The following is a 16,728-nucleotide window of genomic DNA, read 5'->3' as shown; positions in this document are numbered from 1 at the left end:
TACACCTGTGAGAGTGGATATTAACAAAAAGATGAAAGAAACTAAGTATCGGTTAGAGTGGAGAAAAGAGAATCCACGTGCACTGTTGGTGGGAATGTAAATTGGTACAACCTTTATGGAAAACAGTATATAGATTTCTCAGAAAACTAAAATTAGAATTACCATATTATCCAGTTACCTCATTTCTGGGTATGTATCCAAAGGAACTGAAATTAATATGCCAAACAGCTTTCACTCCCATGTTCACTGTGGCATTATTCACAATAGCCAAGATATAGAAGCTACCTAGGTGTCATCATCAGATGAATGGATGAAGAAAAAGTGGTATATATACACAATCGAATACCATTCAGCATTGAAATATCAGGAAATTCTGTCATCTGCAATAACATAGATGGACAGACCTACAGGACGTTATGCTAAGCAAAATAAGTGATGCATAGAAAGACAAATGCCAGATGACCTTACTTACATGTGGAATCTAAAATGTGAACTCATAGAAGTAGAGAGTAGAGTGATGGTTACCAGAGGCTGGGGGAGGGGATGGAGGGAAAAGGGGAGATGTTGATCAAAGCATGCAAAGTTTCAGTTAGACAGGAGGAATAACCTTTACTGATCTATTGCACAGAATGGTGAATATAAGTAATAATGCATTATGTATTTCAAAACTGAAAAACAGTAGATTTTAAATGTTTTTACCACAAAAAGTGATAGGCACGTGAGATAATGGATTTGTTAATAGCCTGATTTAGGCCAGGTGTGGTGGCTGAAACCTGTACTCCCAGCACTTTGGGAGGCCAAGGCGGGCAGATCACCTGAGGTCAGGAGTTTAAGAACAACCTAGCCAACATGGTGCAACCCCATCTGTACTAAACATACAAAAATCAGCCAGGCTAGGTGGAGCGCACCTGTGTTCCCAGCTACTTGGGAGGCCGAGACCTGAGAATCGCTTGAACCCAGGAGGTGGAGGTTTCAGTGAGTCAGGATCATACCACTGCACTCCAGCCTGAGCAACAAAGTGAGACACCATCTCAGAAAAGAGAAAAGCCTGATTTAATCATTCCACCTTGTAAACATATATCAAAACATCATATTGTACTCCATAAATATACGCAATTATTATTTGTCAATTAAAAATAAAAAGTTTTACATTTTTATTTAAAAAAAACCAGAAGCATCCTTGTTACTTGCCATCCGTTGTCGTTGGCATTGGGGCTGTTACTCAGATAAAATAACTCTGGGTCCACCTTCTTAGTTCCTCTTTCCATCTCATCTATAAAGCCTGTCTTCTGCCTGTAACTTTCTATCTCCTCCTCGCTCCATTCCTTTTGCTTCATAGCAGGGAACAACACAGTGCACTCCTTCTGCTGTTCCTTCCTATCATGCCCCCAACAATATCTCTGATAGATGAGGATGCTCTTCTCTACTGAATTCATTAAGTGGCCTTAGTAGTCTTATTCAGCTATGGCCAATTCATCGTTCACTACTCTTCTCCTTAAGTACTTTTCCCTTCTTCTCAATCTGAACATCACATCCCATACCTACATCAGTTTATAAGTTACCTATTTATAATTTAGGACTGCCCATTATTGATGTCCAGTGAAACTTTTTAAAGAGCTAATCCCACAACAGTTACATTTTGACAAAAATATCCTCCAACCCGGACATGTGGCACAGAGTAGATTATGTAAACTGGTCGAATGACTGATAGGATTGGTCAGCCACCATTTTCAAATACTTACTGAAAACTTAGTTTAGACCCAGCCTCCATCTGTTCCAAAAGTTAAAGATAAAATGAGAATTCAATTAAAAGCATGCACACAATCCACCCAGAGTTGTGCCAGATCTTCTGAGAATATCCTACTTTCCAGCCGATCAGAAACGGAAGTGTGCATATGCCAATAAAGAAAACACCTTAGAATGCCAAATTGTTTAATTAAATAAGAGATACATCAGTATAAATGCAAAATAGCGAAGATTTTTTAAAAGCAGCATATTCTGCCTTTAAGTTTCTTGCCCCTATTTTTCTGCAGAGAGAAGATGCCAAAGGAATGTAAAGAACTTAGCCACGTAGTATCTTCTACTCTATTTGTCTCCTCTGGTCAAGGTCAGTGGGTGGAAGCTCAGCAGTTTCTCTGCTTTCTACTCTGTAGTACTCACTGCAAAGTTCACTAAACCTGGGCTCAGCCCCAGAGCTCATTCCAACGTTTGACTTGTTTTAGACTGGAAAGAAATCTCTGCTAGGTATACACTAAAGCCTACCGGTCTCTTTCTAATCCATATTTTCCTGAGAATTCAGAAGAAACATTTTTCTTACTAGATAGATAGCTTTCATATTTCTTCCTTGAATGGTTCTTAACATATGTTTAATTCTGTTTAGTCTGTGACTAAAGGAGTCCGTTAAATTAGCTGATCCATTAATCCTGTTACTGTGTCATTTCTTATTTTTAAGATTCAGTTTCTGTGAATTGCTGATGTATGCAAGACGATGATAGCTTCTTTTGTTTGTTTGTTTGTTTGTTAGACAGATTCTCTCTCTGTCACCCAGGCTGGAGTGCAGTGGTGCAATCTTGGCTCACTGCAACCTCTACCTCCTGGGTTCAGGCTATTCTTATGCCTCAGCCTCCTGAGTAGCTAGGACTACAGGCACATGCTATCACCACACCCAGCTAATTTTTGTTTTTTCAGTAGAGACAAGGTTTCACCATGTTAGCCAGGCTGGTCTTGAACGCCTGGTCTCGAATTCACTCACCTTGGCCTCCCAAAGTGCTGGGATTACAGGTGTGAGCCACCACGCCCAGTCTATGATGACAGCTTCTTTATAGTTAACAGGCTTGAGATGGAGGCATTGCAAACAATGCCCATTCCTAAAATTTCCCAAACAGATCTATGTACCCACCATATACACATACATACACATACATACAGATACACATACATACATATGTATATACACATATAATATATTTACATATTTTAATTGAATCATTTGAATGCAAATTGCAGACACCAAAATATATCACCTTATGTCTCCTAAGAAGAATAAGGACACTCCCAAATATAAAGATATTTTTGGTTCTGTCCAGCTTTCTTTGTCTTTTTAAATAGTTTAATTACTTTTATTCATAGTTGAGGAATAAAATGAAAATATATTTAAAAGTGAACTTCAATAAGAACAACTATGCGACCTTTTCTGAATGCAAAGAGGTTTTTCCAGCTTCTTTGGTGACAAGATAGCCCTCCCTCTTCTTCAGGACTAACTTTCTATCTTAAAGAGGCCAGCATCAAAGCAGGTAAAATGGCTCTGAATAGTTCTGTGGTAAGCATGTTTATGGTTTGGCTGAACATTCACTTGGATACTAAGAGACAAAAAAATTTCTGACTAGGTGCAGTGGCTCACGCCTGTAATCCCAGCACTTTGGGAGATCGAGGCAGGTGGATCACTTGAGGCCAAGAGTTTGAGATCAGTTTGGCCAACATAGTGAAACCTTGTCTCTACTAAAAACTACAAAAAGTAGCCAGATGTGGTGGTGCATGCCTGTAATCCCAGTTACTTGCAAGGCTGAGGCATGAGAATTGCTTGAACCCAGGAGGCAGAGGTTGCAGTGAACCAAGCTCTCACTGCACTTCAGCCTGGGCAACAAAGTGAGACTCAGAAAAAAAAAAAAAAAAGAAAAGAAAAGAAATAGGAAGGAGGGAAGGAAGGAGTGAGGGAAGAAGGAAGGGAAGGAGGAAGGAAAAGAAAATTGTTTTCCATCATCATTTCTTCTCTTTTTGCTTCCAGTTAGTAAATTATTTTCTGAATAATCCTGTGCTTTCCAAGTAAAAAAACCTTTCCCCGATTCCCTGAGAATCAGTGACATCCTCCTGTCTTATGTTCTCATAGCCACTTAGTTTTTCATGACAATCATGATAATTTTATTCTTGTTCAATGCATCTTCTAGGAGACTATCAATTCTATGAGATCAGAGACTATGTCTGTATCCCAAGCTCACAGTATCTCCTGGTACTAGCTGGACTGTGCCATTTAAGGTAAATTAAGTGACTGGCATCCATCTTTCAACATACAATTTGATTCAAATCAGAGAGATAAGCCATGTTCCTACTCCCTTTTAGTCTGTAGCACTGAAACGTATACTCTTCACAGGTAAAGCTTTTCATAGATCTTGACAGAGGTGAACATTTCTTTATGGACAGATGTTAGGCAACTTGTAGATGTCAACCTGGTCATCGTTATTCATCAACAAAGCAAATTAGACTGCTCAACACTCAGATAGAGTCTTCAATAAAGATGATAAATTTGAGTGAGACAGTGGATTAGATCATAAAAGAGCTATTATTTTAGGGCTTTGAAGGAAAGCAGGGTATATTACCCCAAAATATGCCACTTGGACATAAGAATTATTTTGAGCTGAAGGCATGTGAGTTCTTGAAATCCTTTATCTGCCCACAAGCAGAGGCTCCCCAAAGAACTCAATTGTCATAAATCCCCTCCCCCACAAGCAACTATAATCTCTCTAGAAGTCCACAGCACACCCAGACATACACTGTCATAAACCATCACCCACCTATTCTCCCAAGGGCCCATTTATCTTTTCAGAAAGCCATTTGCTGTTCCATAGTGCCCTTTCTCCCCCTCCCTTTCCCCTACTGTTAGTTATCTACACCCCAAATTCTACCTACCTCTTTGAGTTACTCATTGTTGAGCACTCTCATGGGTATGTGTGATGCACATGCTAATAAACTTTTATTTGATTTTCTTTTGTCAGTCTGTCTTTTGTCAGATTAATTTTATAGAGCCCCAGCCTGAGAATCTAGGAGAGCAGAAAGGAAAGGACTTTTTTTCTCCCCTAAAGCTGTATGGAACCACGATGATGGTCCTGTCCAAACCATCAACCATCTATGGGTGATGGGTACACTGTAGCAGAGAAAGATCACACACCAGCAAATGGGGGAGTAAAGCCAGGACTTGGAGCCAAGGTTTCTAAGCCCAGGTCATTTCTACTACATGATGCTCTTTAGCACTTACCAGCAACTATTACTTGAAACTAGCAGCATCAGAAATAATAACAGGAAGCCAACTAAATGCTTTGGAAAATGAAAACCACCATGGAAGTCAATCATCTGGTTCATTTTGTTTATAGTTCCTTTACCGAGGGAGAAGAGAGCTGTGGCCATCTGGAGTAACACACGTTTTGCATTTAATGGGAATGAATAGTGAAAACCAGCCAGAGGGATCTGTTTAGGTTAGTTCAGCTTTTCTCTGCTTTGGCTTTTTTTTTTTAATAGGATGCTATAAATTTTAGATGTTTTTATCTGAGTGAAACATTCAATATATTGTCTCTTGAAATTTCACTTTCACAATTAATTCAAATAGCTTTGGAAAAAAAATAGTCATATGGATTGAAAGCTGCTGAAATAGGCAACAAATTGAGTGTAGGGTGAGGTGTCCCAGGATCCAATGTGGAATCCAGAGCTCATGCAAGATACTCAAAAAGGGTGAGGAAGCCACACCATCAAGAACTACATTTATGGTGCCACACTGAGAGGTGAGAGGGACTGGGTCAGAGACAGGAACATACCTGAGGACACAAAGATACACCTAGGTGTGTTATAAAGTGAAAAAAAAAAATTGGAAAACCTCTTTCAAAAATGACTTGTCAATGATGAAAAAATAATTTAATAACAATGACAACAATAGTAGAACTATCACTAAAACCATAGTAGAACTATCCCTATGGCTTATGGGCTGCCAGCCATCTCTGTGTATTGCCCGCCTGGCTTTCTCTTTGATCCAACCAAGTTGCTTTTAGTACCTTGGCTTCATCCTGACTGGTGTTTGTGTGTGCTCCTTCTGCAGGGAACACTGCTTCTCACTGCCCCTGCCCCTTCACCTGACAAATTCTTATTTACCCTTGAAGTCTCAGATGAAACAACTGTTCCTCAGGGAACCTTTCCTCGATTCTCTGAGAATCAGTGACATCCTCCTGTCTTATGTTCTCATAGCCACTTAGATTTTCATGACAATCATGATAATTTTGTTAAATGCATCTTCCAGGAGATTATCAATTCTATGAGATCAGAGACTATGTCTGTATCCCAAGCTCACAACACAGTGCCCAACACGGGATATCCAGTAAACACTTGTTGAACAAATTACTATTAAACAAAACAACATCTGGATGGTATTTTCTGGTAAATAAAATATTTTGCTTCCTAGGGAAAGGGGGTATAATTTAGGAGTTCCTTGAAATTGCCAGACTTACATCAAATTCTCATTTATCTCAAGTTATCCAGAGCACTGGAAGTTAAAATCTACTGATAATAATATTATAACACTTTCTAGATATAATCATTTTTAATTATATATTTGTAATACATAATCATTATAGTCCCGTTTATCCCCACTAATTCTTCCACATCGTTTTTTAAACTACACTGGTAGAAAGGATCTAATTTGATTCTTGTGGTATCCTCTCTTTAATCATTCATGATTTATTGATTCATCCATCGATTTATACGTTCATTTCTCTCTTCTGTTACGGGAGGTGTGGAAGCTTCTCTGCCTGTCTTTAACCCCTCTCTAGTCTAGCCAAAACTGATGGTAGAAGAGTTGAAAACACAAGGAGGACTAAGAGGAAGCAAGGACTCTGCAATAGTTGCATGCTTTAAAATCAACTTATTAACTAGATGTCTGGCAGGCTGGACAGGACTAAGCTGTCCTCCAAGCATCTCACACTTGACCCATTGCAAAGCTGGCTCCATGTAAAAGACTTCTTATTCTGGAGCCTCTACTCTTTAAAGGGCTTTAACTCAGACCACACAGAAAATTGTGGCCCCTGAGGTCCATCAGGTCATACAGCAATCCTATAGCTAAGCTGCGACCTTCCAAGATGGGGCTTCCAGAGCCTTAGAGAAAAATTGAAGGTACATGCATATATAATGTTATAAGAAGCAAATAAATTAATCATTATCAAAGAAAGTTGGATAATTTTTTGTTGCCATTTGTCTACTTTTTAAACTAGATGAGCATGATTACATTATTCTTAAACTTTTTTTTTTAATTAAGGAAAAATGAAAAGTCCCCAGAGAAACTCCACAGTAAATGCCTTGTCCAGCTAAAAGCTCCTCAACACTCTGCCAATGTGGGCTAAGTAGCCATGAAGGGAGAGAGGTGCACAGTAGAGGAAGGTGAGTGCCAGTGGAAATGCTCACAAACCTGGCAGTATCCACTGGTATCCATGGTTTGGTGGATATTTTTCTCAGTGGACTGGATTAGTGGGTGGAGATGAAGGCCAAGAAAACATGGAGCATACTGTCTAGTCAAGGAAACCTTTCTTCTAGAAATATTTATTCTCTTCTCTAAAATCTGGATTCCTTTGGCTGGTAGAGTAGTGTCTCTTAAAAAAATGCCTCTCTTCCCTAGTTTCCATGGAGTTTAGACTCTGTGGATAGAAGTTTTCTATATATTCACTTAAATTACAATGTTGGTTTTAGTCAGTTCTATGCTTCTATCAATTCATACCAAAAAGAATCTCCCTGCTTTTAAATACCCCAGCTACTGATAAGATGAATGATGTCTGGTGTCTAGGATTGACATGTGACTTTTATGGAGATTGACCTTTTATATGAGATTATTACTCAACCTGTATAACTAAATCTCACAAGGGCTGGTGGGGATGGTAGGGGAGCATCAAAGGGAAAGCTAAAGATAGACTTTCAAAACCCTCTGGGCTGATGTATTAGTCTATTTTGTATTCCTGTAAAGGAATACCTGATACTGGATAATTTATAAAGAAAAAAGATTTGGCTCATGGGTTCTGCAGGCTGTAAAAGCATGGCACCAGCATTTGCTCAGCTTCTGGAAAGGCCTCATAGTGGAAAGTGAAGGGGGCACAGGCATGTTATACAGTGAGAAAAAGAGAAAGAGAAGAGGTTCCAGGCTGTTTTTAAAAACCAGCCTTCACATGAACTCAGAGTGAGAATTCATTACCATGGGGAAGGCACCAACCCGTTCATGAGGGATCCACCCCAATGACCCAAACACCTCCCACCAGGCTCCACCTCTAACATTGGAGATCACATTTCAACACAAGATTTGGAGGGGACAAATATACAAACCAAATCAGCAGGGGAAGCGTGCTCAACACCAACATATGTGGAAAACACTGCCTAGTTGTATGACTTCCTTTGGGCCAATGGAACCTTACCTATTGTGCCATAAGTGGTCGTGCCACGGGGCTTGCCTGCTGTTGCAGTTGGGATCCTTTGACCATCATGCAAATAAGCCCAGAATAACTCCTTGTAAAATGAGAGACCATGTGAAGGGAGGCTTTAGTCATTCCAGCTGTCCCAGACAAAGTTATCATAAGGCAGCTGGCTCCAGCTGTCCTACCAGTTCACTGCCAGTCTATGAGTAAGGCCAGTTGAGGGCAGCCAAGCCTGACCCAGACAAGAATGATCACACTAAGCCCAATCTGCAGAATTGTGAGCCAAGCAATGGGTTATTATTTTAAGATGCTAAAGTTTAGGATGGTTTGTTCCCCAGCAATAGCTAATGGACACAGAGTCACTTGAGCAGCATAATCCCTGAATATATGCAGCCACGTCAGCCATGTCAATCTTCAGAGACTGGTGCGTAAAGATTAAGGGCAGAAAAGGGCTGCAACAGTACTATTATGATATAGTGCCTTTAGCAGGTGATCCTCCAACATATAAGGCTGCTTTTTTCCTAGCTTTCCAACAGTAGAACCTATTGTAATGCTGGGGTTTTCACAGCTAGATAAATCCTTACCCTATTAATATTTAATGCTCTGGCTGCTTCTCTCTCCTGCATCCTCTGATCAAGTCTCAACATTGGCTTACCATTTACTCTCCCTGGCTCAGCTCAAGGGAGCCATTTGTGGCCAAACAGATGATTATTTCATCAGCACCAACCTGGGTCTGCAGAATACTATACATCTGTCAAAATTACCTTAGTCCACATTTCAGAAAGCTTTTCTAGACATGCTTAAAAACATTGATTTAATGTCTCCACTAAGATACCCTAGGGAAGTTATTTTCATTCACCATAAGAACGGGCTATCGTTGTCCCTGATAGGATGCCATAACTGAAATTATCTATACATGAGTTCATCTGCCCCAATCAAGTGTAAATTCTTCAAAATCAGATACCTATATGTTATTTGTCTTTGAAATTTTCATGCTTAGTGCAAAGCCTAACATGTAAGTTCTCAGTCTGTCATATGAAATGAATGAGTGAATAAATGAATCAGTCAATAAGCCATGTGCTTTGGATAGACCCAGTACCATACTGATTTGTTTATAGGATCACAATATGGGAGTGTTGTATTTTTTTTTTTTGTTTAGCAGACTTCTGCATTTTCGTAGTGGTTGTTTATTGTTTTTGTTGTTGTTTGAGACAGGGTCTTACTCTGTTACCCAGGCTGGAGTACACTGGTGTGATCACAGCTCACTGAAGCCTCAACCTCCTGGGCTCAAGCAGTCCTCCCACCTCAACTTCCTTAGTAGCTGGGACTACAGGTGTGCACCACCATACCTGGATAATTTTTTATTTTTTGTAGAGATAGGATCTCACTATGTTGCCCTGGCTGATCTCAAACTCCTAGGCTCAAGAAACCCTCCCACCTCGGCTTCCTAAAGTGGTGGGATTATAGATGTGAGCTACTGCACCTGGCCTTTCTGCATTTTAGGCCACTTTGAAACATCAGGAGTTTTTCTGGTTTTCTTTTCCTTACAAGATCTTTGCCTTCTAGATCACTTTGATTTACAGAGTCTTAATTTACATGTAATAGATCCAGTGTAGAATTCGCTTTGCTTCATTATTTTGACAAAAACAAAGATGAAAGATTATGGGACAATAAAATGAGAAAAACATCAAAACAATTCTGGATATAGGGAAAGGGAAAGCTGTGGTTATTGTATGGAGTCTTTCCTAAATGCTACCTTCTCCATGAAGCCAACACTTGCCACCCCACTTAAAAGAGCAGCTTCCCATGTCATCTTCTACCATCCACATCCTGCCTACTCTGCTCAATTTTTTCAAAGCATTTACTGTCTCCAAATATACCTTAATAATGCCTTGTAGATAGTAGGTTCTCAATAACACTTGTTAAATGAATGAATATACTCCACTCAACCGGTGTTTTATCTTCAATAAGCCGAGATGTCGGCTTATTCTCCCAATCCATCAGCCCCTGCGTGGACTGACTTAACGCCATCCCCAAAGCAAATGATTTCTTCAACCACATTATCACTGGGACCCCGTAATTCCTTCATTCTCTTGTCTTCTGATGGCACCACCCAACAAACTACGAATCCTGCTGTTTCTGAAGAAATTCAAACAGTATGGACTGGTAAAACTCCAAATGTTTGATAGTTAGTTTCTACGAGCCATTTGCTAATATTGTACTATTAGTAGCTAATGTTAAACACTATCTTATCAGGAACTTTGCATTCTTGTCTTTTAATACTCACAACAGGATATTAGATAAATATTATTATTGGTACCACTTTGCAGATGTTGAAAATGAGACTTGCTAGAAGTCACACAGCTATCGACATGATTTGAGCCTGCATCTGTCTGACTCCAGATCATAACTCTGAGGTACTATAATTTTCTGCCTCACAATGAGAAAACTCTTGGCCTTACTGGATCCATTTTTAGATTCATTACCACTAACACAATTCTTCTGTCTTCTGTCCTGTCTCAAAGAAAAGGTCATCTCTTTTCCCCTGGTTAATTCCTTCCCTGAAGGGTTATTGCTTAATTCTCACATGTCCTCTAGAATCATTCCATTTCAGCAGTCCCTTCCTTTTATGTTTTTAATCTGTTCCTAACTACTAATTCTTTTTTTCTCAGCCAATGAATATAGCCCAAAGTCAAAAACTCAGTTGGAGACTAGGTGTGGATCCTCTTTAATATCTATCTTGTGAGTACCACAAATGTAACCTGTTCAAAACCGAACTCATCATATGCAGCTTCCCCACTCCACATCTCCCTTCCACAAACTTGTTCCCCTACAATATACTCATCTACTAATGTAGAAACATATTTAGTTTTAAGATATTTTCTTATAAGCAAAAATTCATACAAGTGACTATTAATTCTCATTATTAACATCAAAATAGTACTTTTTCTATTCATGAAAAATAAGCTCAAGTATCAAGCTGGTGTTGTTAACAACATAAATTATATTTGTAGACAACTATAATCTATGCAATTACATGAATAAGATATAAAATTCTAAGATAACTTGGAAAAAGCTCACATATCAGCTCTCTACACCTTGTTAGTCCTTTGTGATTATGAGAATTATCTCAAACTGGTGTTAATAATTGCCATGTTTTTAAAAAAACCAATATTGTATGAAGTAAGGGAAATTTTTAAACACACAAATTGTATTTAAATGTAATAAAATAGTATATTGAGCAGAAATAGTACACTGAGCAGAAATATAAAATTTATGCTATCCCTTAGGCTATAAGCTCTATGAGGGCAAGAAGTTTATATGCTTTGCTCCACACTACATTCTCAGCATCTAATGTAGTGCCAGGAGCATAACTTGTACTCAATACATATTCATTAGATTAAAAAATAAATGGGAGAATTTGATGTTTATTTAGGATATCGCTGTAATAAATAGACTCAAATTGATGCTTATTTTCCACTTGCATAACAATACATGGCAGCTGAAGGCCACCTCTGCAGAGTCACGCAGATATCCAGACTATTGGAGGCTCTGTCACCATTACTTTGTGGTTTTGATTAATGTCCCAGAGGTTTTCTCCATTCCAACAAGCCAGAGGAGAAAGCAGAACATGGAGGAATGCCTCATGGAGTTTATGGTCAAGTTTCCAATCAGTGCACATCACTTCTGCTCACATTCCAGTGGCTGGAACTCAACCACAGGGCCACTCCTTACTGTAACAGAAGCCAGAACATGCAGTTTAGTTGTGTGCCCAGAAAGTAGAGAAGACCATGAATTTTGGTAAGCAGTGAGTGACCTCTGGCACATGAGATGAGCAGGCTGGAAACAGATCTCATGTTATCCTCTTGAAGCAAAACATCTTGGCCCACATTTTTTAAAAGTAGGTTTATAAGTCTCTTTTCTGCCTGTATAAGCGAAAGCATATAAATAGAATACTTGTGTAGAAAAAAATGAGGTTATTTTTTGCATCTATTCATGATGTCACCATGTATCTTGCCTTCAAAACTAGAAGCTTGGGTGCCATCAACAGATTCTCCATTTTATTCAAAATCCTTAGGTCTGATCTGTCATCTAGTGTACACTATTCCATCTCAGCAATAAGACTGAGCTCTAGCCCCTTTTCTCTAACTCTGTTGCTTCTCTTTTCTTCTAGGACCAGGCTGTTAACTTTAAGAGAGGCAATAGCTTACAAAATGCTCTTCAGGCCACTGGTCCCCAGTGCAATTGATTAAACACCTTTCTTTCATCAAAGTTATATTTTAAGAACAAAGTCACTAGGTCCTATTCCAGGTTAATATTTTAAGAACAATGTCACTAGGTCCTATTCCAGGTTAATAAAGTAAAACAAACAAAATGCAAACTATACTTCTTCTTGGCCATCCTAGATTTTACAGATAAAATCCAAACTCTCCAGCTTGGCATCACAGCTGGCATATAAATGCCTTTCTAGATTGCCTATCTACTTTCACTCGATCTCACATCTTAATTTCTTGCCTTCATTGTCTTTTTGTCAAATTCCAGTTCATATTAGGCCTATGACTCTATGCCATTTCAATTGATGATTCTATGCCTTTTTTACAAGCTTTCCACAAAATAAAATTTCTCACTTCTTCCTAAATGACCTTCATTTTTAAGGAACTGGTTGAAGTATTACCTCTTCTATGAAGATTTTTAAATAACTGTCACAAGCAGAGTTGGCTGATCCATCCTTTGTGAGCCACGGCACTTTTTCCAATTCAATTTTCATTTTGAAAACTCAAAGTGAGATAATTGCCTAGGCAAAACTTTCTCCAGAGAATAAAGAACTATATCAAATAGTAGTAGGAAAATTGAGACAATTTTCTAGAACTTAAATACATTCTTTCCCCTTGTAATTCTGCTAAAATTATCATTATCGCCATTATCAACATCACCATAATTATCACCATTCATCATCATCATCACCCAGCAAGTTTTAACCCACCCTTTCTATAGCATACATACATATTCCAGCACTCTCTTTCTTTGTTCTGCCTTGGGAATCAGCAACCAGACAGCCCAATTTTGCAAGATTATCTTATTCCTCAAAAAGTTTACCAAGTGTTCCAAAACTTCCTGTTGGCACAACATATACTTTATCTTTGGGCATTTTAGCCAATTTGATCACTAATTAGAACCACAAATAAGTCTTTCGAGACTCCTCTCAGCCACACAACGCCAAGATGCCACAGAGCTCAAGAGTAATTTTGCTGCATTACAGTAATACATGTCTCTGTTGAGCAATATCACTGCTAAATGCTGATATTCAGGTCTGACTCAGAACTGAGAGCTCTCATCTAGGGATAGGAGTAATGGGGGCTTGTTTTTCATAAACATTCCCTGTTCTTTCTATATCTGATAAGTGGTACAGTACATGTTCAGACTGTCTGAATGTCTAATGTCTGCTTTTCCTTCCCACTTGAGCCCTTGATCTCTTTTCAGTCCATTGGGCCATTAGCCCATCTGAAACTCAAGATTCTCCCAACATGTAAAACATATTGTTAATTTTTTTAGTAAAACTAGCTTTTTTTCTATTTTAGAAAATTATTTTGAGAGCATTAGACTGCCTTAAGCTTTACTTCCTTTCCTTATATGATAAGGCATGCATTGGCTCTTTATACATTTCATTTCTAAACCTAACAGCATCTTCAGAGTTCATATTATAATTTAGTTTTACATGTAAGGAAATAGAGGCTGAAAGCTTTTATTCCCAAGGCCACATGGCCAAGTGATAAGTAAACAACTGAGCCTGGAATCCAAACCCAGTTCTATAGCACTATAAGCCTTGGCATTTTACAAAGGGCTTATAACATTTTGATATTGGTATTTTGGTACCAAGGCCCCAAAATGATGGAGCTCACAGGATGAGAGACGGGGCAAGGCCCATACTTGTAGCACAGATGATATGTCAGGGATTCCTTTTGTAGACATTACTAAGTAATAAAAAGCAGTGTTTTGATAATTCAATATGCCACTTTAATATGGCTCTATCAAAAGGCACTGCTTTGTTCTGCTAATCCACTACTATCCGAATCAGAGGGCACACACAATACAAGAGCTGGAAGGATCCATTTGGAAATTATTTATTTTAGCTCCTTCCTGCCATTGCTAAAAAGAGCAGGGAAGGGATCTGCCAAAGGTCACAAAGGCAGTTGGGGGAAGAACTTAGTCTAGAGCCTGGGTTTCTGTTACATCTTCTCAGGACTCAACATTTCCTTACCTTACACACAAAGTCTTGTCCAGGCCAGCCTACACTGATCACTGGCTTCTGAACTGGCTCATCAGAAGACATCTCCCAAAGCATGTTTTGGGAATCATGCTCCATGAAGCCATTTTTCCTTATTTATGCAGGAATTGATATTACTGGCCTTACAAAGGCATACAATTTAACCACCTTTAATCAATTACCTCAATTAAATGAACAAAATTAAGTGAAGTTGGGGACATAGTTGAAAAGTGTGAAAATAAACTCAGAAAAATGGAGAAGTAGAAAGTCAAAATACCTTTAAAAGTTTAATTAAAAGATTTTAAAAAACTTTAACAATAAATAAAAATAATGAATAATGACCATTAAAACATTTTTAAAAACCACTAAAAAATTAAAGATCATAATTTTTTTTGAAAAGTATAAACTTATAACAAATATAATAAAGCTTTTAAGACCGGAAACTAAAATGATTTTTTTTAAAGTATAGAAATAGGTAGTGGAATAAATTCCTGAGCTGAAAATCCTAGAATAAGAACAAATTTTGTCAATATGCTTTAGACAGAGAGTTGAGGGGCAGAGAAATGAATGTTCCTATTACTATGTACCAGGACTTTGGAGTCTTCTAAAACTCCAGTTCACGTGGTAGCCATGCCTGACTCTGGAAGGCAGTTCTATGCAGCTAGCTATTTGGTGATACCTCTGCTTTATGTTGTTACTCCATCAGTTCAGGAATGGTTGGTCTGTTCTCTTAACAGGATAATGGCTGTACATTGTAGATTCAATTAGGAAAGAGCTCTGAAGTCAGTCTAGCTTCTAATCCTGGCTCCATCTCTTGTTAGCCTTAGCCTTGCCAAACCTCCGTTGTGTCTTGAATAAAATGAGAATAATTAAGAGTGCCTAGCTCATTGACATGGTTGTAAAGACTAAATGAGATCCTTTCAGTAAAGGGCTTAGAGTAATACCTGATACATAGTCAATGCTGGGTAAAATTTTAGCTATTTAATTTTGTGGGCTGAATTGATGAGACTGAAAAATCTTTGCAGACAGGAGCCTGATATGTTTTGTTCACTATTGTGAACACCAAGCCCAGTGCTTGGCACATAGTTTAAATATTTATCAAATGAATAAATATACTGATCTTTCCGCTGTTTCTCATTTTCCTTTCTCTTCATCTCATTTTTAAAAAGACACATTTACGTAGCAACCACTATGTGACAAATATTCAATAAATAAAAATGACTAAGCTAACAAGAGATTTTAAGCAGGAGTGTGAGTTGGTCAGATGTGTTTTAGGTCAGGTCACACTGATTACAATGTGAGAAGAGGATAGAAGGCAGCAAATGTGGGTCCAGATGAGAAATGATGATCTTGAGCAAAATACTGATCATGGACATAAAAAGGGAAAAATGAATAAAAAATGGATTCATAAGGTTATGTGATGGAGTCTCAGTAATGGAATAAATATAGAGAATAAGAGAGCAGGGTCTCCTCTCTCAATTACCATATGACACACTTGCTATATAATTGGCATACTTTGTGATATCTTTTCCATTTTCCTGAATTTTTATCTGAACATTTCATTGCTATATTCTTCTTTGTAGCAGCTATTATACTAAGTATTTTAGTAGATTTAAAGTAGTTTTACCAAATTAAATAGAGTAAAATGGAAAATCAACCAGCCCAACATGCACAGAGTTTATTGTTTTGTATTTTTAAATAGAAGGTAAACCACATCTACACTCAAAAACAACCAAAAGAGAGAGAGAGAGACAAAAAGAGGGAGTGGAGAAGGAGGGAAGGAGGGGAGGAAGGAAGAAAGGAAAAAAGAAGAAAATGAATCTTAAAGTAACCTCTGAAATGTTCTTGTTACCCCCATAGATCACTAGCAACATGTCTATTTTCCTCTATACAGAAGCCACCTGGACTAAAAAATCAAATATACAATTTGACTCAGTTTCATTTATTATTTAGCAATTATGGTCAGATAACAAAAACAACATTTGCAAAGAGAGAAAGTCTGGGGGAAGTCCTCTCATCTGGCATAACAAAAAAAGAAAAATTGTAGATGTGTGGCATTGCCTCCGAGGCCTCTGTTCTGTTCCGTTGGTCTATATCTCTGTTTTGGTACCATGCTGTTTTGATTACTATAGCCTTGTAGTAAAGTTTGAAGTCAGGTAGCATGATGCCTCCAGCTTTGTTCTTTTTGTTTAGAATTGACTTGGCTATATGGGCTCTCTTTTGGTTCCATATGAAGTTTAAGGTGGTTTTTTC

Source organism: Aotus nancymaae, unplaced genomic scaffold (genome assembly GCF_030222135.1).
Source record: "Aotus nancymaae isolate 86718 unplaced genomic scaffold, 86718_ANA_hifiasm-v0.15.2.pri h1tg000012l, whole genome shotgun sequence".
NCBI lineage: Eukaryota > Metazoa > Chordata > Mammalia > Primates > Aotidae > Aotus > Aotus nancymaae.
The sequence above is the reverse complement of the archived record's forward strand: the minus strand, read 5'-3'. Positions refer to the sequence as shown.